Source organism: Canis aureus, chromosome 9, assembly GCF_053574225.1.
Source record: "Canis aureus isolate CA01 chromosome 9, VMU_Caureus_v.1.0, whole genome shotgun sequence".
NCBI lineage: Eukaryota > Metazoa > Chordata > Mammalia > Carnivora > Canidae > Canis > Canis aureus.
Genome location: NC_135619.1, coordinates 76,836,516 through 76,864,231, shown reverse-complemented (window position 1 = coordinate 76,864,231; position 27,716 = coordinate 76,836,516). Strand labels below are relative to the sequence as shown.

At 40.3% G+C, this 27,716-nt stretch overlaps 1 pseudogene across 1 annotated transcript in view; it reads left to right on the top strand.

Annotated features, from left to right (window-relative positions):
• LOC144319968 (immunoglobulin heavy variable 3-74 pseudogene) overlaps positions 1-26,973 on the top strand; it is a 147,812-nt pseudogene extending 120,839 nt beyond the window's left edge. Inside the window, exons 2-3 of the transcript XR_013385583.1 lie at positions 25,329-25,655; positions 26,906-26,973. The product of XR_013385583.1 is annotated as an immunoglobulin heavy variable 3-74 pseudogene (transcript). The remainder of the gene's footprint in view (positions 1-25,328; positions 25,656-26,905) is intronic.
• The last annotated feature ends 743 nt before the right edge of the window (positions 26,974-27,716 follow it).

Here is a 27,716-nt window from a genome sequence, read left to right as displayed (position 1 = left end):
CCACAGGTAAGCCTGGGGACAGGAACAGGTCAATCCGAGATAACTTTATCCCCTCCTGTTCCTCTCCACAGGTGTGCATTCTGAGGTCCAGCTGGTGCAGTCTGGGGCTGAGGTGAAGAAGCCAGGTACATCCGTGAAGGTCTCATGCAAGACATCTGGATACACCTTCACTGACTACTATATGTACTGGGTACGACAGGCTTCAGGAGCAGGGCTTGATTGGATGGGACAGATTGGTCCCTAAGATGGTGCCACAAGGTATGCGCAGAAGTTCCAGGGCAGAGTCACCCTGACAACAGACACATCCACAAGCACAGCCTACATTGAGCTGAGCAGTCTGAGAGCTGAGGACAACAGACACATCCACAAGCACAGCCTACATGGAGCTGAGCAGTCTGAGACCTGAGGACACAGCCGTGTACTACTCTGTGAGACAAGTGTGAGAACCCACATCCTGGGAGTGTCAGAAACCCTGGTGAGAGCGCAGCTGTGATAGTGAGTTGAGGAGTAACACAGACAAGGGTTCTCTGACTTCCTCAAAACAATGTTTCAGGGATTTTAGACAAAGTTAATATACTCAGGTGCACATCATTCTCTCTAGGAGGGTTTGAAACGACAGTTATAATGAAAGAATGTTCCTGGTTAAACACTTTGCATCAAAAAAATTTTTATTATCCTTGTAGTGGGGATTTTTGTAACCTATGTGGACCTAAAAGGGGAAGTCCCTTGAGGTATCTGGGAACTGTTGGAATGTGTTGGGCTTCAGAGTCTGAGACTGTAGATTTGTCCCCAAAAGGGACAGAAATTTTCCCACTTTATTTGAAATGTGACAATGTGCTTGGAGAAAAGAAAGGATGTGAATGCCATGGATGAATTTCTGTGTTCCACTCTCCCTTTGAGCATAACACACATCACATTCTGGTAGACACTCATGAGCTTATTGTCACAAGTCCTGGGCTGACAGGTGTGTCAGGTTCAAGCTCAGTCTATGACAGCACAACATCCTTGCTGTCCCACCTTCAGTGATGAGTTTCTACAGAGGCTCCTCCCCACACAGCCCAGTCCATGAGAGTCCTTGATCCAAGGGCTTGTACTTGTGGGCACCACAAACACGGGTATCATTGGATGACCTGGGATAATGTGACCTGAAACTACACCTATAGTCTTTCTGTGGCCACAGTGTCCAGGTATCACAAATAGGGCTCAGGTCTGCACACATTAATTCCCCTACCATCTGGAGGTCGATATAAAGTCAATTCATACAGAAGTTCAGCAATATAACAGGTTATAAAACCAATGCACAGAAGTCAAGTACATTTCTACATACTGACAATAAGACAGAAGAAAGAGAAACCCAGGAATCAATCCCAGTTACAATTGTAACAACACCAGTCCTTAAGCCTGATTGAAACCAAAGAAGTAAAGGATCTGTACTCTAGAACTGTAGAATACATAGGAAAAAATAGGAAGATATGATGATATTTTAAAAAGTCAACGTTCAAGGGTTAGAAAAAATCAATATGTAAATATTTATGCTACCAAGGAAATCTACATATTTAATGCAAATCCTATCTAACTAACATCAACATTTTTTACAGAGCTGGAATAAACAACCCTAATTTTTGAATGGAATCAGAAAATACCTCAAATACCCAAATGGATTATGAAAAAGAAACCAAACCTGGAGGCATCACAACCCCCAATGTCAAGGAGTGTTACAAAGCTGTGATCATCAAGACAGTATGGATATGGTACAAAACAGACATATAGATGAATGGGAAAGAATAGAGGATCCAGAAATGATCCTCCCATTTATGGCGAAATCCTCTTCAACAAGCAGACAGAAATACCCGATGGAAAAAAAAAGTCTTTGAAATCCTGTGTTCTAATACTTTGACAGCCATATGCAGACAAATGAACCTGACACACTTTCTTACACCAGACACAACAAAAAACTCAAAATGTATGAAAGAACTAAATGTCAGACAGGAGTCACTCATAATCTTACAGAAGAACACAGGCAGCAACCTCTCTGACATCGGTCACAGCAACATCTTGCAGGACATGTCTCCACAGGAAACTGAAACTGTGGCAAAAAAAAATGAATAAACTATGGGACTTCATCGGGATAAAAATTCTTCACAGGAAAGGAAATAGTCAAGATTTAAAAGACAAAATACAGAAGGAGAGAAGATATTTGCAAATGAGACATTACTTAAAGGCCTAGTATCCAAAATGTATAAAGAACTTAGCAAACTCAACACTCGATGAATAAAAATTCATGTCAAGAAATGAGCTGAAAACACGAACAGATATTTCTCCCAAATAGATATATAAATGGCCAAGGAACAGGAAAAATTCTCCACATCACTCAGCATTCGGGAAAAACGAATCAAAACCACAAGGAGATATCACATTACACTGCTCATAATGGCTAAAATTAATGAGAGGAAACAGCAGATGTTGGCAAAGATGTGGAGAAGGTGGACTCACTTACACTGTTGGTGGAGATGTACCTGGTGTTTCACTCTGGAAACAGTAGTTCTGCGCAAAACCCAGGGCTCAGGAGCCTGGAAGCTGAGGCCCTGGACCACCAGGTCGGGAGGAGCAAGTCCACACTTAGAGCCTTTATCTGCCTCTGATTCTCAATTTCCCTGATAACCTCACTCTCTGGGGAAATGATCAGGGCTATTGAGCCCTCATCAATTCAGGACCTGTAACATCCTGAATAAGACTAATGCCCTGATTTTAACTCCTCTCCATTTAAGGATGTGATTCTTTCTCTGTAATGGATTAGGTTTCATTTTTTGTATATTTTTAATTGGAGTTCAATTTGCCAACATATACTATACAACACAATGCTTATCCCTCAAGTACCCCCTTCTGTGCCCGTCACCAGTAACCCCATCCCCCCACCCACGTCCCTTTCCACCACCCCTTGTTCATTTCCAAGACTTAGGAGTCTCTCATGATCTGTCACCTTCACTGATATTTCAGTTTCCACCTTTCCCCTATAATCCCTTTCACTATTTTCTATAGTCCCTATATGAGTGAAGCCATATAATGCTTGTCTTGCTCTGACTGACTTACTTCACTCAGCATAATACCCTCCAGTTCCATCCACGTTGAAGCAAATGGCGAGTACTTGTCATTTCTAATGGCTGAGTAATATTCCATTGTATACATAAACCACATCTTCTTTATCCATTCATCTTTCGATGGACACTGAGGCTCCTTCCACAGTTTGGCTATTGTGGACACTGCTGCTATAAACATCGGGGGGCAGGTGTCCCGGCATTTCACTGCATCTGTATCTTTGGGGTAAATCCCCAGCAGGGCAATTGCTGGGTCGTAGGGCAGATCTATTTTTAACTCTTTGAGGAACCTCCACACAGTTTTCCAGAGTGGCTGCACCAGTTCACATTCCCACCAACAGTGCAAGAGGGTTCCCCTTTCTCCACATCCTCTCCAAAACTTGTGGTCTCCTGCCTTGTTAATTTTCCCCATTCTCACTGGTGTGAGGTGGGATCTCATTGTGGTTTTGATTTGTATTTCCCTGCTGGCAAGTGATGCGGAGCATTTTCTCATGTGCATGTTGGCCATGTCTATGTCGTCCTCTGTGCAATTTCTGTTCATGCCTTTTGCCCATTTCATGATTGGATTGTTTGTTTCTTTGCTGTTGAGTTTAAGAAGTTCTTTATAGATCTTGGAAACTAGCCCTTTATCTGATACGTCATTTGCAAATAGCCTCTCCCATTCTATAGGTTTTCTTTGAGTTGTTTTACTAATTCTCTGCTGAGGAGAGGCTTTTAATATTTATGAAATCCCAATAGTTCATTTCTCTCTTTGTTTCACTTGTCTTCATGGATGCATCTTGCAAGAAGTTGCTCTGCCAAGTGTATAAAAAGTGTTGCCTTTGTTCTCCTCTAGGATTTTGATGGATTTTTGTCTCACATTTAGATATTTCATGCATTTTGAGTTTATCTTTGTGTATGGTGTAAAAGAATGGTCTAGTTTCATTCTTCTGCATGTGGATGTCCAATTTTCCCAGCACCATTTATTCAAGAGACTGTCCTTTCTCCAGTGGATAGTCTTTCCTACTATGTCGAATATTAGTTGACCATAGAGTTGAGGGCCCATTTCTGGATTCTCTATTCTGTTCATTTGATCTATGTGTCTCTTTTTGTGGCAGTATGACACTGTCTTGATGATCTCAGCTTTGGAGTACAGCTTGAAATATGGCATTGTGATGCCCCTGGCTCTGATTTAATTTTTCAATATTCCCCCAGCTATTCGGGGTTTTTTTTTCTGATTCCATACAAACCTTAAGATGATTTTTTCCAAATCTCTGAAGAAAGTCCATGGTACTTTGATAGGGATTACATTAAATGCGTAAATTCCCCTGGGTAGCATAGACATTTTCAGAATATTTTTTCTTCCATTCCATGAACATGGAATATTTTTCCATCTCTTTGTGTATTCCTCAATTTCTTTCAGAAGTGTTCGGTAGTTTTTAGGGTATATATCCTTTACCTCTTTGGTTAGGTTTATTCCTAGGTATCTTATGCTTTTGGGTGCAATTGCAAATGGGATTGACTCCTTAATTTCTCTTTCTTCAGTCTCATTGTTAGTGTATAGAAATGCCACTGACTTCTGGGCATTGACTTTGTATCCTGCCACGCAGCCAAATTGCTGTATGTGTTCTAGCAATCTTCGGGTGGAGTCTTTGGGTTTTCTAGGTACAATATCATGTCACTGCAAAGACGGAGAGTTTGACCTCTTCTTTGCCAAGTTGAGTGCCTTTTATTTCTTTTTGTTGCCTGATTGCTGATGCTAGGACTGCTAGTACTATGTTGAATAGCAGTGGTGAGAGTGGACATCCCTGTCTTGTTCCTGATCTTAGGGAAAAGGCTCCCAGTGTTTCCCCATTGAAAATATTTGCTGTAGGCTTTTTGTAGATGGCTTTTAAGATGTTGAGGAATGTTCCCTCTATCCCTACACTCTGAAGAGTTTTGATCAGGGATGGATGCTGTATTTTGTCAAATGCTTTCTCTGCATCTATTGAGAGGATCCTATGGTTCTTGTTTTTTCTCTTGCTGATATGATCAATCACGTTGATTGCTTACAAGTCTTGAACCAGCCTTGCATCCCAGGGATAAATCCCACATGGTCATGGTGAATAATTTTCTTAATGTACTGTTGGATCCTATTGGCTACTATCTTTTTGAGAATTTTTGGAATAGTTAATCAGGGATATGGATTTATAATTCTCCTTTTTGGTGAGGTCTTTGTCTGGATTTGGTATTAAGGTGATGGTGGCCTCATAGAATGAGATTGGAAGTATTCTATTCCTTTCTATCTTTATGAACAGCTTTAGTAGAATAGGTATTGTATCTTCTTTAAACATTTGATAGAATTCCCCTGAGAAGACATCTGGCCCTGGACTTCGTGTCTTGGGAGGTTTTTGATGACTGCTTCAATTTCCTCCCTGGTTATCGGCCTGTTCAGGTTTTCTATTTCTTCCTGTTCCAGTTTTGGTAGTTTGTGGTTTTCCACAAATGCATCCATTGCTTCTAGATTCCCTAATTTATTGGCCTAAAGCTGCTCATAATGCATTTTTAAAATCATTTGTATTTACTTGTTATTGGTTGTAATCTCTTCTCTTTCATTCATGATTTTATTAATTTGAGTCTTTCCTCTCTTCTTTTTAATAAGGCTGGCTGGTACTTTATCTATGTTATTAATTTTTTCAAAGAACCACCTCCTGGTTTTGTTGATCAGTTCTACAGTTCTTCTGGTCTCTATTTCATTGAGTTCTGCTTGAATCTTTATTAATTCTTTTCTGCTGGGTGTAGGATCTGTTTGCTGTTTTTTGTTTTCTCCAGCTCCTTTAGGTGCAAGGTTAGCTTGTTTATGGAGTTTTTCTCCAATTTTCTGAGGTATGTTTTTGCGAGGTATTTCCCTTTTAGGACTGTGTTTGCTGTATCCCAGGATTTTGAATGTTTGTACCTTCATTTTTTTTTTAGTTACCATGAAGTTTTTTAATTTTTCTCTAGTTTCCTGGTTGACACTTTCATCTTTTTAGCAGGATGCTCTTTAACCTCCACTTGTTTGCTTTTCTTCCAAATTTTTTCTTGTGATCTAGTTCAGGTTTCAAAGCCCTAACCTCTGAAAATATGGAGGGGACAATCTTTCGTATTGGTTGATAACTGATTTGTGATGTATGTGGTCTCTTCTGGAGAAAGTTCCATGTGCACTTGAGAAGAATGGGTATTCATTTGCATTTGGATATAAAGTTCTATATATATCTGTGAAATCCATCTGGTAGAGTGTACCATTTAAAGCTCTTGCTTCTTTGGAGATGTTGTGCTTAGAAGATCTATCAAATGCAGAAAGCACCGGGTTGAAATCTCCCAGTATTAGTGTATTATTATCTAAGGATGTCTTTACTTTGGCTATTAATTGATTAATATACTTGGCAGTTCCCACATTAGGGGCATACATATTCATGATTGATAGGTTTTCTTGTTGGATAGACCCTTTAAGTATGATATAACGTCCCTCTTCATTTCTTACTACTGGCTTTGGGATAAAATTTAATTTGTCTGATATGAGGATTGCTACCCCAGCTTTCTTTTGAGGATGATTTGAATGGAAGATCATTCTCCAACTTTTCATTTTCAGGCTGGAGGTTATCTTAGTCTGAATCGAGTCTCTTGTACACAGCAAATAGATGCATCTTGTTTTTTTATCCAGTCTGAAACCTTGTGTCTTTTGATGGTATCACTTAGCCCGTTCACCTTCAGTGACTATTGAAAGATATGTATTTAGTGTCATTGTAATACCTATTCACTTCTTGTTTTTGTGTATTATTTCATTGAGTTTCCTCTTTCTTTTACATAGTCCCCTTTAATGTCTCTTACAGAGCTGGTTTGGTGGTCACTTATCCTTTCAGTTTCTGCCTATCTTGGAAGCTCTTTATCTCTCCTTCTATTGTGAATGAGAGCCTTGCTGGATAAAGTATTCTTGGCTGCAGGTTCCTGTCATTTAGGACCCTGAATATATCCTATCCAGCCAGGCAGTGTTGCTGGCCTGCCAGGTCTCTGTGGAGAGGTCTGCTGTTAACCTAATAATTCTCCCCATAAAGGTTAGGGACCTCTTGTCTCTCACTGCTTTAGGGTTTTCTCTTTATCTTTGGAATTTGCAAGTTACACTATTAAATGTTGAGGTGTTCAATGGTTTTTATTGATTTTAGGGGGGAATCTCTCTGTCTCCTGGATTTGTTGCCTGTTTCTCTCCCCAAATTATTTTTTTTTTGTGATCTCATTGTAATTTATTTTTTTTTTATTGGTGTTCAATTTACTAACATACAGAATAACACCCAGTGCCCGTCACCCATTCACTCCCACCCCCCACCCTCCTCCCCTTCTACCACCCCTAGTTCGTTTCCCAGAGTTAGCAGTCTTTATGTTCTGTCTCCCTTTCTGATATTTCCCACACATTTCTTCTCCCTTCCCTTATTTTCCCTTTCACTATTATTTATATTCCCCAAATGAATGAGAACATATAATGTTTGTCCTTCTCCGACTGACTTACTTCACTCAGCATAATACCCTCCAGTTCCATCCACGTTGAAGCAAATGGTGGGTATTTGTCATTTCTAATAGCTGAGTAATATTCCATTGTATACATAAACCACATCTTCTTTATCCATTCATCTTTCGTTGGACACCCAAATTAGGGAAGTTCTCAACTACGATTTTTCAAATACGTTTTCTGGTACTCTGCCGCTCATGGCGTCTTCTGGAACCACAATTATATGTAGAATTTTCCTTCTGAAGCTATCCTTTGTTTCCCTTAACCTTTCCTCATGGTTTTTAATTGTTTTTCTTTTGTCCCCTCAGCCTCCTTCCTTGCCATCTACTTGTCTTCTATGTCTCTCAACCTTTCTTTCACCTGATAACCATCGTCATTAGGACTTCCAGTTTGTTTGTTTGTTTGTTTAATTTATTTTTTATAAATTTATTTTTTATTGGTGTTCAATTTGCCAACACATAGAATAACAGCCAGTGCTCATCCCATCAAGTGCCCCTGTCAGTACCCATCACCATCACCCCCACTACCTGCCCACCTCCCTTTCCACCAACCCTTGTTTGTTTCCCAGAGTTAGGAGTCTCTCATGTTCTGTCTCCCTTTCTGATATTTCCCACTCATTTTTTCTCGTTTCTCCTTTATTCTCTTTCACTAGTTTTTTATATTCCCCAAATGAATGAGACCATATAATGTTTGTCCTTCTCTGATAGACTTATTTCACTCAGCAGAATAACCTCCAGTTTCATCCATGTCGAAGCAACAGGTGGGTATTTTTCGTTTCTAATGGCTGAGTAATATTCCATTGTATACATAGACCACAGCTTTTTTATCCATTCATCCTTTGATGGACCTGGAGGCTCCTTCCACAGTTTGGCTATTGTGGACATTGCTGCTATAAACATCGGGGTGCAGGTGTTATGGCGTTTCACTGCATTTGTATCTTTGGGGTAAATCCCCAGCAATGCAACTGCTGGGTCGTAGGGTAAATCTATTTATCACTCTTAAAGGAACCTCCACACAGTTTTCCAGTGGCTGCACCATTTCACATTCCCACCAACAGTGCAGGAGGGTTCCCCTTTCTCCACACCCTCTCCAACATTTGTTTTTTCCTGCCTTGTTGATTTTTGCCATTCTCACTGGTGTGAGGTGGGATCCCATTGTGGTTTTGATTTGTATTTCCCTGATGGCAAGTGATGCAGAGCATTTTCCCATGTGCTTGTTGGCCATGTCTATATCTTCCTCTGTGAGATTTCTGTTCGTCTTTTGCCCATTTCATGATTGGATTGTTTATTTATTTGCTGTTGAGTTTAGTAAGTTCTTTATAGATCTTGGATACTAGCTCTTTATTAGATAGTTCATTTGCAAATATCTTCTCCCATTCTGTAGGTTGTTCTGAAACAGGAAAAAATAGGACTTCCATTTTGGATTGCATCTCTTAATTGATTTTTAATTTCAGCCTGATTAGCCCAAAATCTGCAGTCATGAATTCTCTTGAATCCTTTATTCTTTTTGCCAGAGCCACCATTTGCTTTATAATTGTGCTTCTGATTTTTCATTCTGGCATCGCATTTATAATCCAAATTCTGTACTTCTTTTGCAGTGATTAGGTTTTCTTTTTATTTCTCTTGTGGTGAGTTCTTCCATCTAGTCATGTTGCTCAGTGCAGAGTGACTGTATGAGTGGGCTTAGTCAAGAAAAATCAATCACAACCTAAATAAATTTCACCCTAGATGATTTTGATGAGTTAGAGACCAGAAATTGAAAACAAAGATCAGAACAAAATAAAACAAAAGAACCACTAAAGTGAAAAAACAGATTTTAAACAATGTAATAAAAAATAGTAGACCAAGAATCCCAAAGAAGAAGAAAGAAAAGAGGGAAAAAAAAGAAGTGACAAAAGCTAAGTAAAGAGGGAAAAAAATTAAAGGAACAAAAAGGAGGGAAAAAAGGGGAGGGAATTGGGAGATAGTGGTGGTGATGAAGTTGTAGTAAAGGATAAGTTTAGTCTACCTGAGGGGTCCTAGAGGGTTATCCTCTTGGTTCCAGTATATTAAGTTCTGTATGTTTGAAGATGCTTAGTCCCAAATTTATGTAAACCAGAAATACTTGTACAGAGACCCACCATTGACCACCAAAACACAAATGAGATAAAACAGGGGAACAGAATGGGAAGGAATAGAGAATATAATCTCATGGAATGAAATAGGATGGTATTCCACTTGGTTCAGCATGCATGCTAGTCATGTTTTAGAAGTTATTAACTTCCACCATTGTAGAACAAAATGAGGCAGAGAGAGCAAATACACAAAACAAAAAATACATATCTCATATATCTCCAAAAATTAAGTTGGGTATGTTGAAGGGAATATAGAAATGGGAAATGTGCTTGACACATGTAATTGTAGAAATATGAAAGTCAAAAGGGAAGAATCTTTAAAATAAGAGGTGGTAAAATATTGTAGTTAAGGTGGGAAAAGAGAAGAAATTGCAAATTTACTGTCTGATATAAAATCAAATCATTATGGAAATGGGAAAAACAGAGGGGGTACCCTGTGGTTCTATATACTGTAAATCCCTCGACCCCTGGTGCTTTCCAGCACTGCTTGGTCAAGAACCTGCTCTTACCTGAACTTCCAGCTGGTCTTCTGGGGAAGGGGTCTCCTGTGCTGATTCTCAGATTTGTGTACCTGCAGGAGATGCCCCACCTTGCCAGGTGCTGAGCTCAGTGGGAGCTGTTTACCCGGTGAGGCTTCTATTCTGGCACTCCACCCCCCCTGCCCCCGCCATGCATAAGGTGAAACAAGGAGGAACAACACCACTGGTGGAAGCCAAGTCTCCAGGTCTGGAGTCAGCTCCCTGCAGTAAGAAATGCAATCCCCCAGTCTGCAATGGCCTGGATGCTCCAGGGGTGTCGGGTGGAACTGATCTGGACAGCTTGGGGGCACCCAGTGGCAGGAGAGTACTGTCCTGTGCCCTCCCCGATTCCACCTATCCCGGGGTGGGGTGCAGGATCTTGGGATGTGTCTGCTCTGCATCCTGGGATTCCAGGCTCTGTGCTGCTGGAATTATGCTCCTGAGGTCAAGGCTCCTGAAGACAGCAGGGCACAGATACGTCCATCTGGAGCTACTTGCCTAACCTCCTCACTTCTCCCAGATGCCCTGCAGGGTCTGTGCTCCAACCCTTTAAGGAGATCAGCTCAAGAGTTTTTGGTGCACTTTCCCCAGGGTGCACTTCCTCTATTAGTAACTCCGGGAAACTGGAGGCTTCACTGCCATTTCCTCCATTGCCTGTTAAGTGCTTTTCAGTCCAGGGAGAATCTGGTGCGGATCTAAATTCCTGCTTCTCCCAGGCTGGGCTTTCCTGTCCAGGAGGTTTTGCCACCAGCCTTAGTCTGGATGCTAGCAATGCCCCTCCCTCACTTGATTTTTTATTTTACATTTTTGCTGCCTTTCTACCTTGCTAGAAGTGAAATCCCTTGTCTCTGTAGCATTCAGGTTGTTCTCCCTTTAAATCTCAGGTCAAATTTTTAGGTTTTCAGGCTGGTTTGAAAGTTAACTAGGTAAGTTGGTGGGGCCAGGTAATTTGAGGACCCAACTCCTCCACCATCTTGCCCCCTTCCTCTGTATTTTGAATATTTTTTGTTGGATTTAGATTTGGCAACATATACTATAACCCCTAGTGCTCATCCCATCAAGTGCTCCCCTCAGGGCCCATCACCCAGTCACCCCCCACCCACCGCCCACTTCCCCTTCCACTACCCCTTGTTCATTTCCCAGAGTTAGGAGACTCTCATGCTCTGTGACTCTCTCTGATTTTTCCTACTCATTTTCTCTCCTTTTCCCTATAGTGGCTTTCACTATTTTTTATATTCCCCATATGAGTGAAACTATATGATAATTGCCTTCTTTGATTTATTTCACTCAGCATAATACCTTCCAGTTCCATCCATGTCAAAAACAAATGATGGGTATTTGTCATTTCTAATGGCTGAGTAATATTCCATTATATACATAGACCACATCTTCTTTATCCATTCATCTTTTGATGGACACTAGGCTCCATCCACAGTTGGCTATTGTGGACATTGCCTCTGTGAACATTGCGGTACAGGTGTCTCGACTTTTCACTGCATCTGTATCTTTCAGGTAAGCCCAGTAGTGCAATAGACTATATCTTAGTCAAAATAATTGTCTGCCTGTATTACATATATGACTGTATCACCCTGAGATCTTATTTGCACTTCTTGGTCTGCAAGGATCTATGAATTCTCCCCAGGATGAGCAAAAACTGGCTTCCCCCATGTGAGTCCAAGAACTGGAGGTCTCTCCTTTCTTGAATCATGAGATTTCTTCAGGATGTCATAGCTACTCACTATCCTCAGCCAGCTCTTCTCCCAAACACACAACATGATGCTTCCTTCATAGCAATTTGCTTCTTAGGACTTTATAGGGTTGTACCTTTCTTTTTTTATTTATTTATTTTTTATTGGTGTTCAATTTGCTAACATACAGAATAACCCCCAGGGTTGTACCTTTCTGAAATTACTTTACCCCGCAAGATGTAATAGCATGAACTGGTCAGAATTATCCTGAGGAACAGAACTCATAACCCATTGGCTCCCATTACTGAGTAGACTGAGAAGTTCATGATGTACATTCATGAGGTAGAGACCTAGGAATTATAGTGGGGTAATTATCTGACTCTGAACTAGTCTCTCACCTGAGAACCTGGGAACATGCATGTGTGACTTTCTCCAAGGCAGGAGGACATGGATGTTCCATATCAAGCATGCAGGAAGGAGGAATGATGGGAGTCTTCATCCTTCTGCCATTTATTCTATTCAGGACCTTAATGAATTGGAGGATGCCCACTTACACAGAGACAATGATGCATATATCAGTCTCTGCAATCACCATTTCAGACATTCACAGAAAGTAGGTTTAATCTGTGCACCAATGGGCCAGTCTATTGACACATGGAATTAACCGTCATATGTCAGCCTCCTGCAAATTTGGGTATCCATATTCATCTTCATACACCACACTCATCCTGAAAAAAATCAAGTTCTTCAATTCACCTTATATGAAATATGTATTCTGTATACAACCAAAACCACAACAACCTCTTCTGCAAGAGAAGAGTTGAATCTCTTGAGTGATGTTTACTTGTCTCCTGAACATCCTATAACTGAACTACTATGCTTTATGATTGAGAAGTCTTGGTTAAGCTTACATTATATTGACACAAATTGCCCAAATATACAAGGACTGGAAAATACTCTATTCCCTGGGCCCATGTGAGGTGAAAGGAAAAGGACAGGTTAGGAGCTGGGCACTCTCCAGACACCACATCTCCTTTCACAATGACCTGGTACTTCCCAGACTCCAGACCTGTGACAAATGAGTGTTTGTTGTTTAAATCGACCCAGTACATGTCTGATGTTCCAGGTCCCAGCACAGGGTATGACCCTAGTGACACATTAACCCAAGCACTGATGCTCTGGCATTTCCACATAATGTGGCTGTGATGACCCTGTGTGATTTGAGTGTTACCATCTCCATACAAAGCTATGTTATACTGACAGTCATGAAGTGTCACCTCATCACTGGATGCAGCATTGTTACCCCATGTTGAGCCTAATACCCACGTGCTTCTATGGCTTACTCTGGAGATAAGGGAGGTTCCCCTTGGAGTGTTAATTACTGGAACCCCTCAGACACCTGCATTATTGTTTACCTGTTATCTATTTATTTATATTAAATCATTATAATTATATATAAGCTTTCTAACCATTTTCTGTACCTACCAAGTAGGTAGGTAGCTACCTATATATGGAGCTTTCTAACCATTTTCTGTACCTACCAAGTAACATGACCCAGTGATGACAATATCTAACTGCTCTTCGAACCTATTCCATAGTTTACAAGTGAACTTACAGATACTTAAACTGTTTCAGGGAATTTAAGTCTATTTATGAAAAGTGCATCCCCCTGGGACACCTGGTTGGATCACCAGTTGAGCTATTGCCTTTGGCTCACAGTGAGATTCTGGGTCTGGGATTGAGAGCAGCAACAGCTTCTTGCATAGAGCCCACTACTCCCTCTGCCTATGTCTCTACTTCTGCGTGTGTGTTTCATGAATAAATCATATTATTCAAATAAAAGGACACTGAGTCCACAGATAGAAGAAAATATATCCTCCATGGGAATTTCCCTTCCCTGTAGCTGAAGTTGAGAACCATCGTTAGATGCAGAAGCGGGACCTTAGGGCCCAGAAGGCTGTGCAAACAACCCTTGCCATTTTGTCACTATTTCAGTGGCCCAAAACCAAGTCCTGGCCTTAGATCTCCAAAACATTTATATTGTCTCATAGGCACAAGGTCTGCATAGTTTGATCATTTACTGGGTGTTGAATTCTAGGTAGTTCATGCCGAGGCAAAATGAAGTACATTTCCCTTTAGGCCTGTCTATGTCTACTGAGTTGTTATGTCAGACAAATAACCCAGAAGAATAGAAGGATAACATTCCTGCCCCCAACAAATGGAAGACCTACCCAGGAAATGTAGGCAATGACAAAATAAAATACATTTAATCCAAAGAGAGGAAGAAAACTTCTTTGTTAATTATGACAAGATCTGTTACTGGGGCAAACTCTACAAACTCCACAAACAAACTCTTAGAGGTATTTAATGATTTTAGGTAATCTTCAGGATATTAAAAAAATACAAATAAAGCTATGTTTCCAAACACTAAAAACAAATTATCTAAGAAGAAATTAACAATATATTCTATTGATACTAATATTAAAAATAAAATTTATAGGATTAAGATTCAGGAAGGAGGTAAACTAGTGCATACTAAAAATGTCTACAATAAAGAAAGTTTTTTTAAAGATATGAGATACAAAAGTAATTGTGTTCACAGATTAGAACACTTCATATTGTCACAAGACATTATACATGCCAATGCCTACAAATGTCATGGAATCCTTGTTTATAACTTGTAAAGAATCAAATATAAGTGTAGAGCATATTATATACTCAGAGGGCATACAAAGTGGGCCCTCCACTCATTAAACCACCCCAGCTCCGACCCTGCAGCTGGGGGAAAGGAGGCCCAGCCGCCCCAAGATCCCCAGGTGACCCCATTCAGGGATCAGGACAGAACAAAGACAACTCACCATGGAGTCTGTGCTCAGCTGTTTTCCTTGTCACTATTTTATTGTTTTTATTTTTTAGATTTTATTTATTTATTAATGAGACTGAGAGAGAGAGAGAGAGAGGCAGAGACACAGGCAGAGGGAGAAGCAAGCTCCATACAGGGAGCCTGATGTGGGACTCGATCCCGGGACACCAGGATCACACCCCAGGCTGAAGGCGGCGCTAAACAGTGGGCCACTTGGGCTGCCCTCATTTTCACTGTTTTAAAAGATAATTCATGGAGAACAACAGACCTTGAGTATGTGAGTGGAGGTGAATGAGAGAAACAGGGAATTTGGGAAAGTTCCTGACCAGGATGTCTTGTGTCTGCAGGTGTCCAGGGTGAGTTGTAGTTGGTGGAGTCTGGAGGAAACCTGGTGAAACCTAGGGGGTCCCTGAGACTCTCCTGTGTGGCCTCTGGATTCATCTTAGTAGCTGCTACATGGGCTGAGTACACAAGGCTCCAGAGAAGGGGCTCCAGTGGGTCACATACATTAGAAGTGATGGAAGTAGCACATACTATGCAGACTGTGAAGGGTTGATCCAACATCTTCAGAGACAATGCCAAGAACACAGTGTATCTGCAGATGAACAGCCTGAGAGCCGAGGACACAGCTGTGTATAACTGTGCAAGGGACGCAGGGAGAGGACCTCAGTGTGAGCCCAGACACAAACCTCCCTGTAGAAGGGGATTGGGACCACCAGGGGGTGCTCACTACTCATCACTTCTGTCTTGAAGGCCCAGGAGGAAGTGCAGATGGAGGTTCTGGGCAGGTTTCCTGTCTGGGTCTGGGCTTCTTCTCCATGAAGCGTTTTCCCCCAGGGAGCCTCTCTGAACACTTGATTATGTGTTTTCCTATTCAGTTTCTGTCTTAGAGCCTTAGAGAATCAACTATACATTTGCACATTGTTGTACTTAATTTATTCTGATCCTAAATATTAATCAGTTACAAATAACTCCATGCACATCATATGAACATTTTCATGGGTCCCAGTGTCACTCTCTATGGAACAAGGACCCCAACAAAACGTAGTCTTGCTAGAAGCAGCTTAAGTGCATGCAGCACATCAGGGTACAGATGAATCTTGAATGAACACAAGAGAAAAGAGACCCTTAGTTGAGGTCAATTACTGGCAAAATGCTCACAATAATGTTAGTAACTGCCTGGCACTCAGAGGGATTTCCAACATGATACGGTAAGGAGGTGGAGTCAAAATCACACACACACACACACACACACACACACACATAAATCTTTATCACCCTCACCATTTTGTGTGGAGTCAGTGTCCTCCCTACATCAAAGGAGGAAAGGTTTAGATTCTTGTTGAATTTCCTATTCTATATTTTGAAAACAAGACGGTTGAAGGAAGGTCATGGAGCTAGCAATCAAGAAACAAAGGATATGGTGTGGGGATTAATTACACTAAACATGTTTGTAAACTGGGAGGACAACAAAGAGAAATTGTCATTCTAAGTAGAAAATGGTCTGAATCCCTGGAAAAGACAATGAATGATATATCAAAGCAGGATGAAACATAAAATGATAATATAAACAGACCAAGGACCTACCCAGACTCTCAGGTGGAAGCTGTTCTCTCCCCAAGGTCACCAGCTGTTTCTGAAGGTCATGTGTACACTGTGCTCAGAGACCAGCTTCTACTGGATCCATGAGGATCTTCAGGGTGAGGAGCTGGATTGGAGAACCATCTACTTTCAGGGGATAACTCATTGATCCTCCAGGTGCTGATATCAGCTCACTGTGTATGACCTACCATCCCCATGTTGAAACCACTCATGTGATGGGAGGAGGGGTGAGACCTTAGTGAAGCACTTAGGTCAGGAGGTACAGGCTCATGATGGGATCAGGGCCCTTATACACCAGGCCTGGGAAAGCTTCCTGCCCACTGGCCCTATGTGAGGTGACAGGGAAAGGATGGACTAGCACATGTGGCACTCCAGACACCACATTTGCCTGCACTTGAACCTCAGACTTCTCAGAGTCCAGAGTTTAAGATTGACGTTTTTTAATCCACCCCATCCATGTATGACATTACAGAAGCTAGAAGCTAGCACAACATATGGTAGTCTATATTGTCTTTATTTAAATTCAATTTGCCAACATATTGTATGACACCCAGTCCTCATCACATCACATGTCCTTCTTAATGCTGGTTCATCAGTCACAACACCCAACCACCCACCTTGTTTCCAGAGACGCTCACTTTGTTTCCCAGATTTAGAAGTCTTTCATGGTTTTTCTCCCTATTTTTTCCCATTCATTTTCCCTCCTTTCCCTATAATTCCTTTCCCTATTTTTATACACCCCATATGAGTGAAACCAAGATGACTGTCCTTGTCTGACTGACTAATTTCACTCAGCATAATATCCTCCAGTTTCATACACATCAAAGCAAATTGTGGTTATTCATCCTTTCTGATAGCTGAGTAATATTCTATTGTGTATATATAAGCCATATAATCTTTATCCAGTATTCTGTTGAATGACATCCATCTTCTTCCACAATTTGGCTATTGTTGGCATTACTGCTTTAAACATTGGGGGGCAGGTGTTCCATTATTTCACTACATCTATATCCCTGTGGTAAATACCCAGCAGTGCAATCGCTGGTTTGCAGGATAGCTCTATTTTTGTTTTGTCAAAATACAGCCTACATTCCTGATTAAAATCTTCAAATTAAAGGATAGAGAGAACATTCTTTAATATCATAAAACCTATCTAGGATATTTCACAGTGAATCTCATTCTCGGTGGGGAAATCAGAACTTTCCCTAAGTTCAAGAAAACACCAGGGATGTCCAATATCACAGTTTCTATTCACCATAGAAGTAGAATTCCTAGACTCAGCGGACAGCAAAATAGATAAAAGGCATTCTAAATGGCAAAGAAGAAATCAAACTCTTTGCAAAGGGCATCATAGTTTGTATAAATCTCCAAAATATATCACCTAAGATTCCAGAACTCACATAGTTAGTGACTTGACAGGAAACAAAACCAATGCAGAGAAGGCAGCTGCATTTCTACACACTAACAATGAGATTGAAGAAAGGGAAATTAGAGAACTGATCCCATTTACAATGGCACCCAACCATAAGATACCTACGAATAAGCCTAACCAATGAGGTAAAGGATGTGTTCTCTAAATCTACAGAACCGTTATGAAAGAAATCAAAGAAAATTCAAAAATATGAAAAAACATTCCATGCTCAAGGATCAGAAGAATAAATATTGTGAAAATGTCTATGTTACCCAGGGCAATTTATACATTCAATGCAATCTCTATCAAAATACCATGAGCGGTTGTATCTTCATTCTCATTAGTTTCCATGAATCTTTTTAATTCTTCCTTAATTTCCTGGTTGACCCTTTTATCTTTTAGCAGGATGGTCCTTAACCTCCACGTGTTTGAGGTCCTTCCAAACTTCTTGTTGTGATTTAGTTCTAATTTCAAGGCATTATGGTCCGAGAATATGCAGGGGACAATCCCAATCTTTTGGTATCGGTTCAGACCCGATTTGTGACCCAATATGTGGTCTATTCTGGAGAAAGTTCCATGTGCGCTTGAGAAGAATGTGTATTCAGTTGAGTTTGGATGTAAAGTTCTGTAGATATCTGTGAAATCCATCTGGTCCAGTGTATCATTTAAAGCTCTCGTTTCTTTGGAGATGTTTTGCTTAGAAAACCTATCGAGTATAGAAAGAGCTAGACTGAAGTCACCAAGTATAAGTGTATTATTATCTAAGTATTTCTTCACTTTGGTTAATAATTGATTTATATATTTGGCAGCTCCCACATTCATTTGGGGAATATAAATAATAGTGAAAGGGAAAATAAGGGAAGGGGGAAGAAATGTGTGGGAAATATCAGAAAGGGAGACAGAACGTAAAGACTGCTAACTCTGGGAAACGAACTAGGGGTGGTAGAAGGGGAGGAGGGCGGGGGGTGGGAGTGAATGGGTGATGGGCACTGGGTGTTATTCTGTATGTTAGTAAATTGAACACCAATAAAAAAAAAATACCATGAGCTTTCTTCCCAGGGATGGAACAAATAATCCTAAGGTTTGTATAAAATCGGAGAAGAAACCATATGGTGTTTGTCCTTCTCCAATTGACTTACTTCACTCAGCATAATACCCTCCAGTTCTATCCACATTGAAGCAAATGGTGGGTATTCATCATTTCTAATGGCTGAGTAATATTCCTTTGAAAGGGATTATAGGGGAAAGGAGAGAAAACAAGTGGGAAAAATCAGAGGGAGACAGAACATGAGAGACTCCAAACTCTGGGAAATGAACAAGGATAGTGGAAGGGGAGGTGGGGAGGGACTGGGTCATTGGGTGATGGGCACTAAGGGGTGTACTTCACAGGATTAGCACTGAGTGTTGTGCTATATGTTGGCAAATAGAACTCCAATAAAAATATACAAATAGTAGATAAATGGAACAGAGTAGATAACCCAGAAATGGACCTTCAACTGTATGGACAAATAATCTTCAACAAAATAGGAAAAATAATTGGTGTGGGGAAAATTGTATATACCCCTGCAGAAGAATTAAATTGGACCATTGTGTTACACCAGACAAAAAGATAAAGTCCAAATGGTTAATAGATCTAAATGTGAGACAACAATCCATCTAAATCTCTGAGGAGAAGACATGGAACAACTATTTTGAACTTAACCATGACAATTTGTTGCATGATATATCAACAAATATATATATATATATTGTCTTTATATATATTTGTTATATATATATATTTGTTATATATATATATTTGTTATATATATATTTATATATATATATATATAACAGCAAGGGAAACAAAAGCAAAAATGAATTCTGGGAGCACCATCAAGATAAAAATATTCTTCAAAGCAAAGAAAACTGTCAACAAAACTAAAACACAAGCTACAGAAGGGGAGAAGATATTAGCAAATGACATATCAGACAAAGGGCTTGTATCCAACATCTATAAAGAACTTATTAAAACTCATCACCCAATAAATAAGGAATCCAGTCAAGAAATGGGGAGAAAACATGAACAGAAATTTCCCTGAACAAAACCTACACATGGTCAACAAGCACATGAAAAAACCTTCCATATCACCTGCTACCAGGGAAAAACATTTCTAAAACACAAGGAGATACCATCTCACACCAGTGAAAATTAACAAGACAGGAAGCAACAAATCTTAGAGAGGATGTGGAGAAGGGGGAACCATCTTGCACTGTTGGTGGGAATGTGAACTTGTACAACCACTCTGGAAAACTCTGTGGAAGTTCTCAAAGAGTTAAAATAGAGCTACCCTACATCCCAGCAATTGATCTGCTGGGGTTTTATCCCTAAGATACAGACACAATGAAAAATCAGGGCATCTGAATCCCAATATTCATAGCAGCAATGTCCACAATAGTGAAATTCTGGGGGTAGCCACGATGTCCTTTGAGAGATAAATGGATAAAGATGATATGGTTTATATATACAAGGGGATATTTCTCAGCCATCAGAAAGAATAAATATTTACCATTTCCATCAAAATGGATGCACCTAGAGAGTATTATGTTGAGTGAAATAAGTCAATCAGAGATGGACAATCATCATGGTTTCATCATATGTGGAACATAAGAAATAGTGACAGGTATCACAGGGGAAGGAGGAAAACTGAGTAGGGATAAATTAAAGAGGAAGACAAAACATGAGAGACTCCTATCTCTCGAACTCAAAGGGTTGCAGAAGGGGAGGTGGGTGGTGGGACTTGGTACCTCGGTGACAGACACTAAGGAGAGCACGTGATGAAATGAGCACGTGGTGTTACTGTATGATGGCAAAATGAAGTTAAATAAAATAGTGAAAGGGAATAAAGGGGAAAGGAGAAAAATGAGTGGGATATATCAGAAAGGGAGACAGAACATGAGAAACTCCTAACTGTGGGAAACTAGGGGTGATGGAAAGGGAGGTGGGTGGGGGGTGGGGTGACTGGGTGATGGGCACTGAGGGGGGCACTTAATGGGGTGAGCACTGTGTGTTATTCTATATGTTGGCAAATTGAACACCAATAAAAAATAAATTTATATAAAAAATAAAATAAATAAAATAAAATATTAAATAAATTAAAAATAATTATTAAAAGAATGCATATTATGAGCAATAACATGCCAATAAATTTGGCAATCTGGAACAAATGGATGCCTTCCTATAAATGTACAAACAACTAAATCTGAAACAGAAATGAATGGAAAAGCTGTACAGATCCAAAACCAGGAAATGAAAATCAAACATACTTAAAAAGTCTTCTAGCAATAAAAATCCCAAGCACAGATGGCTGCCCATGGGAATGCAACAAGCATTTTAAAAGAATTAATACCTATATGTCTGAAACTGTTCCAAAAATAGAAATTAAAGGAAACTTCCAAACTCATTCTTAGAGGTCAGCATTACCTTGACCTCAAAAGCAGACAAAGATCCAACTACAAGGCAGAATTACGTACCAATATCCTTGATGAATATGGATGCAAAATTCCCACAAACATCATAAACAACAGGATCCAACAGCACATTAAAAGGAAAATACACCAAGACCAAATGGGCTTAATTTCTGTTCTGCAAGTGTGGTTCAGCGTCTGCATATCAATCAGTGTGATGTATCTCATTAATAACAGAAAAGGATATGAACCACTTTGTCTTCTTAACTGATGCTCAAAAATCATATGGCAAAAGAGATTATTATTTCCTGATTAAAACCTTCTACTGTATAGGGATAGGGGAACATACACTACATCATAAAAGCCGTCTACAGAAGACACACAGAAAAGTCATCCTCAATAGGGAAAAGTTGAGAAATTTTCCCATAAAATCAGGAACAGGACAGGGATGCCCACTGTCACAACTGTTCTTCATCATAGTACTAGAAGTCTTAGCCTCAGCAATCAGAAAAAAAAGAAGTAAAAACCATATAAATCAGCAAAGAAAAAGTCAAACTTTCACTCTTCACATACAACAAGGTAACTTACCTACAAATCCCGAAGACTCCATCGAAAAATTGCTAGAACTGATACCGGGATTCAGCAAAATCTGAGCATATATAATCAATACAAGGAAGTCAGTGGCTTCCTCTACAGTGTAAATGAAACAGAAAAAAGAAAATCAAGGACTGGATGCAATTTATAATTGCACCAGAAATCATCAGATAATGAGGAATGACCCTTACCAAAGAAGGATGGATGTATAGTCTAAACATTCCAGAACACTTCTGAAAGACAGTAAGGAAGACACAGGTAGATAGAAAGTATTGATTCTCATAGATTAGAAGAATAAACATTGATAAAATATCTATACTACCAGGAGCAAGCTACACATTCAAAGCGATCCATATAAAAATACCACCAGCATTGTTCACAGAATTAAAGAAAAAAATTCTAAAAATTGTAGGGAACTACAAACACCTCAAATAGCCAAAGCAATCCTGAAAAAGTGAAGCAAAGCTGGAGGCATCACTATTCTGGTTGCCAAGGTAAATTACAACATTGTGATAATCAGGACAGTATGGCACTGACACAAATAAAGACAAATAGAACAATTTGAGAACCCAGAAATGGACTCTGAACTCTATGGTCAAAAAATCTTGACAAAGCAGGAAAGAAGATCCAATGGAAAAAAAAAAGTCTCTTCAAAAAATGGTGTTGGGAATATTGAAGAGGCACATGCAGAAGAATGAATGGGAACACTTTTCTTACAACATTCACAAAAATAAACTCAATGTTGATGAAAGACCTAAGTATGAGGCAAGATACCATCAGACTCCTAATGACACAGGCAGCACCTTTTCTACCTCAGCTGCAACCACTTCTAGACGTGTCTCCAGAGGCAAGAGAAAGGAAAGGAAAATGAACTATGGGGACTTCATCAAGGAAAGAGCATTTTCACAACAAAGGAATCACTCAGTGTAATTAAAAGGCAACCTACAGAATGGGAGAAGATACTTGGAAATGTCTTATCTATTTAAGGTCTGGAATCCAAAATATACAATGAGCTTATCAACCTCAACACCCACCTAAACAAACAAAACGAAACTTCAGAAACAGTAGAAGTCGTGAACAGACATACTGTCTTCTTACAAGATCCCACTTCACACCATATATTAGGTAGCTCATCCCATGTAAGATGAAATACTTTTTCTTTCCTAGGTCTGCCTTATATAATCCAAAATATTAGAAAACACGAAGAATTTGACAAGGAGGGAAAAAAATGACCCTAACTTGAAGATTACCAGAGAAATTATGTAATAAAAAAGATCACTAAACAGGGAGAAAAATAAATTGCATGCTTATGAAAATTCTTAGACCTATTGAATGAGGACAAGCCTCACAAAACCACTTAGTACTAACTAATGAACTCAGGGAAAATCCAGGATATAAAATCAACATATTCAATAAAGCTGTTTCTATACACCAACAAGTTATTTATATGAAGTTACTGAAATAATCCCAGTTAGATTTGTTGACTGTATCCTTTGCTGTGCAAAAGCTTCTGATCTTGATGAAGTCACAATAGTTCCTTTTTGCTTTTCTTTCTCTTGCCTTCATGGATGTATCTTGTAAGAAGTTACTGTGGCCGAGTTCAAAAAGGGTGTTGCCTGTGTTCCCCTCTAGGATTTTGATGGAATCTTGTCTCACATTTAGATCTTTCATCCATTTTGAGTTTATCTTTCTGTATGGTGCAAGAGAGTGGTCTAGTTTCATTCTCCTGCATGTGGATGTCCAATTTTCCCAGCACCATTTATTGAAGAGACTGTCTTTCTTCCAGTGGATAGTCTTTCCTCCTTTATCGAATATCAGTTGATCATAAAGTTGACGGTCCACTTCTGGGTTCTTTATTCTGTTCCATTGATCTATGTGTCTGTTTTTGGGCCAGGACCACACAGTCTTGATGACCACAGCCTTGTAGTACAACCTGAAATCTGGCATTGTGATGCCCCAGCTATGGTTTTCTTTTTTAAAATTCCCCTGGCGGGATCCCTGGGTGGCTCAGCGGTTTAGCGCCTACCTTTGGCCCAGGGCGCGATCCTGGAGACCCGGGATCGAATCCCATATCAGGCTCCCGGTGCATGGAGCCTGCTTCTCCCTCTGCCTGTGTCTCTGCCTCTCTCTCTCTCTCTGTGACTATCATACATAAAAAAATAAATATTAAAAAAAATTTAAAATTCCCCTGAGTATTCAGGGTCTTTTCTGACTCCACAAAAGTCTTAAAATAATTTGTTCCAACTCTCTGAAGAAAGTCCATAGTATTTTGAAAGGGATTGCATTAAAAATGTAAATTGCCCTGAGTAACATTGACATTTTCACGATATTAATTCTGTCAATCCATGAGCATGGAATATTTTTCCATCTCCCACCATTTGCTTCGATGTGGATGGAACTGGAGGGTATTAGGCTGACTGAAATAAGTCAATTGGAGAAGGACAAACATTATATGGTCTCATTCATTTGGGGAATATAAAAAATAGTGAAAGGGAATAAAGGGGAAAGGAGAAAAATAAGTGGGAAATATCAGAAAGGGAGACAGAACATGAAAGACTCCTAACTCTGGGAAATGAACTAGGGGTGGTGGAAGGGGAAGGGGGCAGGGGGTAAGGATGATTGTGTGGCAGACACTGAGGTGTACACTTGACGGGATGAGCACTGGGTGTTATTCTGTATGTTGACAAATTGAGCATCAATAAAAAATAAATTTATTAAAATAAAAGACAGGGATCCCTGGGTGGCGCAGTGGTTTGGCACCTGCCTTTGGCCCAGGGCCCGATCCGGGAGACCCTGGATCGATTCCCACGTCAGGCTCCCGGTGCATGGAGCCTGCTTCTCCCTCTGCCTGTGTCTCTACCTCTCTCTCTCTCTGTGTGTGTGACTGTCATAAATAAATAAAAATTTAAAATAAAATTAAAATAAAATAAAAGACAAAGATTGAGTTAAAAAAATAACCCCAGTTAGACAGGCATCAAAAATAAATAATATTGCTTAAGTTTCACTAAGTAGATGAAATACTCTACTAAAAATGAACTATATTAATGAAAGTGTAAAAAAGGCCACAGAGAAATTCAAAGATAAGTACATTGGTAAATTTGAACGTCATATACTCACAGTGTGATCTACACAAAGTGATTAGAATTTTGAAGTAATCCTTCTTTATAACGTGTAAAGATGGAATTTAAGTTTGGAGTTGCTTATGTAGTCAGAGGACATGCAAATTAGACCCTCTCTCCACTCATTAAACCAGCTCAGCATGGACCCTGCAGCCTGAAGAGGATCCCCAGCTCAGGATTCTCATGTGACCCCGATCTAGGATCAGGACAAAATACAGACAACTCACCATGAAGTTAGTGCTCAGTTGGGTTTTCCTTGTCACTATTTTAAAAGGTAATTCATGGAGAACAAGAGACATTGAGAATGTGAGTGGAGGTGAGTGAGAGAAACAGGGGATGTGGGACAGTGTCCTGACCAGGATGTCTTGTGTCTGCAGGTGTCCAGGGTGAAGTGCAGCTGGTGGAATCTGGGGGAGACCTGGTGAAGCCTGGGGCATCCCTGAGACTCTCCTGTGTGGCCTCTGGATTCACCTTCAGTAGCTACAGCATGCAGTGGGTCCGCCAGGCTCCACGAAAGGGGCTGCAGCGGGTCGCATGGATTTATGCTAGTGGAAGTAGCACAAGCTATGCAGACGCTGTGAAGGGCCGATTCACCATCTCCAGAGACAACGCCAAAAACACGCTCTATCTGCAGATGAACAGCCTGAGAGCTGAGGACACCGCTGTGTATTACTGTGCGAGGGACACAGCGAGGCGACCTCAGTGTAAGCCCAGACACAAACCTCCCTGTAGAAGGGGATTGAGACCACCAGGGGGTGCACAGTCCTCACCACTTCTGTCTTGAAGGCCCAGGAGCAGGTGCAGATGGAGGTTCTGGGCAGGTTTCCTGTCGGGGTCTGGGTTTTCTCTCCATGGAGCAGTTTCTCCCAGGGAGGCTCTCTGGACACATGATTCTGTGTTTACCTATTCCATTCGGATTTCTTTTTTTTTAGGAAGCAACTATTGATATGGAGATAACACACATATACTTAGACTTGATTACACTTGTGACTAAATATGAAATAATTACAAATATATCCATGTTGAGAATGATGGATATGAGGTCAACCAGTAAATGTAGCCAAAATCCAAGTAGAGAGAAATGATCTGAAAATTTGGAAAATGAGTAAAGTGATATCATGAAAACAGCAAAAAGCATGAAATAGAAGAGACCTGAGGTCCTACCCAGACTCTCAGCTCAAAGCTGTCCGCTACTGAAGGTCATCAACTGGTTCCGAAGGTCATGTGTGCACACAGTTCACACATGAACCATAATCTTCTACTGGACCCCTGAGGATCCTCAGGGTGAGGAGCTGTATTGGAAGACTTTCCGTCTAGAGACAATAGCTCATGGAACCTTCAGGTGTTGATATTGCTCACTCTGTGTGACCTCTACCATCCCCATGTTGAATCATAAGCCCATGTAATGAGGGGAGCAGGTGGGGCCTTAGGGGAGCACTCAGGTCAGGAGGTGCAGTGTCATGTCTGGATAAGGCCCTTTATATGCAAGACTGGGAAACCTCCATTCTCTTGTCCCCACGTGAGGGAATAATTGAAAGGATATGATAAAATCTGGGCTCTCTCCAGACACCACATCTGTCTGCACCTGGAACTCAGGCTTCCCAGACTCCAGAACTGTGGGAATGAGTGTTTGTTTTTTAATCCACCCAGTCCATGTATGATGTTCCAGCAGGGGGCACAGGAAAAGACACTAGTGACACGTGGACCCATTCACTGATGCTATGGTTTCCTGCTGCATTTGTCGTGAAAAGTCCCTGATAACTTCCATCCATGAGGTAAAGGGTGGATTTCTCACATGTTCACTCCTGCAGAGAGGAGGAACCTGTGGACAATCCTAGGACTCTGTGTGAACAAGGCCCAGTGGACACGCAGAGTGAGAACATTTACAGGGAGTCAGGGGGTTGGGAGATTGTGTAACTTTAGTGTAAGGATGATGATTTATCAACATTTCCAGGGAAAGGGGATTTGCTGACCCTGTGGGACTTGAATCTGTGCATCACCTTCCAGATGCTGATAGAATGATGGCTGTGAGGGTCATGAGAGCAGTTTGGTGCTTTCCAGACTCCTTTCTTGTCTGAGTCTTTTGTGAGTTTAACTATGTAATTCCTTGGAGATGGTCTACTTTTGTTAAATCTCATGTGAGTATCTGTACTTCTTGGATGTTGAAGTCTGTGTAATTTGTGATTAGGGAGCTTTTCCCTTACTATTTCATGGAATAAATCATCTGCCCCTTTTTCTCTCTGCCCTCCGAGGGTCTTCTATCTTAGGAATGTCATTGTTTCAAAATTTGCTGATTTTCAAAAATCTTCATCTTTGGTTCTTTAACTGTGTTTCAGCTTTTTCTCAGTCATTATTTTTCATAATTTTATCTTCCCTAATGCTGACTTACACCTCCATTTTTTACATCATCATTTTATGAGCTCCATTTTGGGTAGCAGCTTCATTATATTATTTTTAATTTGGCCAGAATCAATTATAGCTCAATTATCTCAGCAGAAATGGAACCTCAATTGTTTTCTATCCTTTCTTCAAGTCCACCTTGTATTCTTTATATCATTGTTTTACATTCCAGTTTAGACATCTTGCTGTTAACTGTATTGACTAAAACAGTGATCAAGAGGTTTTCCTCTGTAAATTTCTCAACAAGACACTAGCCAATAGGATCCAACAATATATTAAGAAAATTATTTACCATGACCAAGTAGTATTTATTCCCGGGACACAAGGCTGGTTCAACATTCGTAAAACAATCAATGTGATTCATC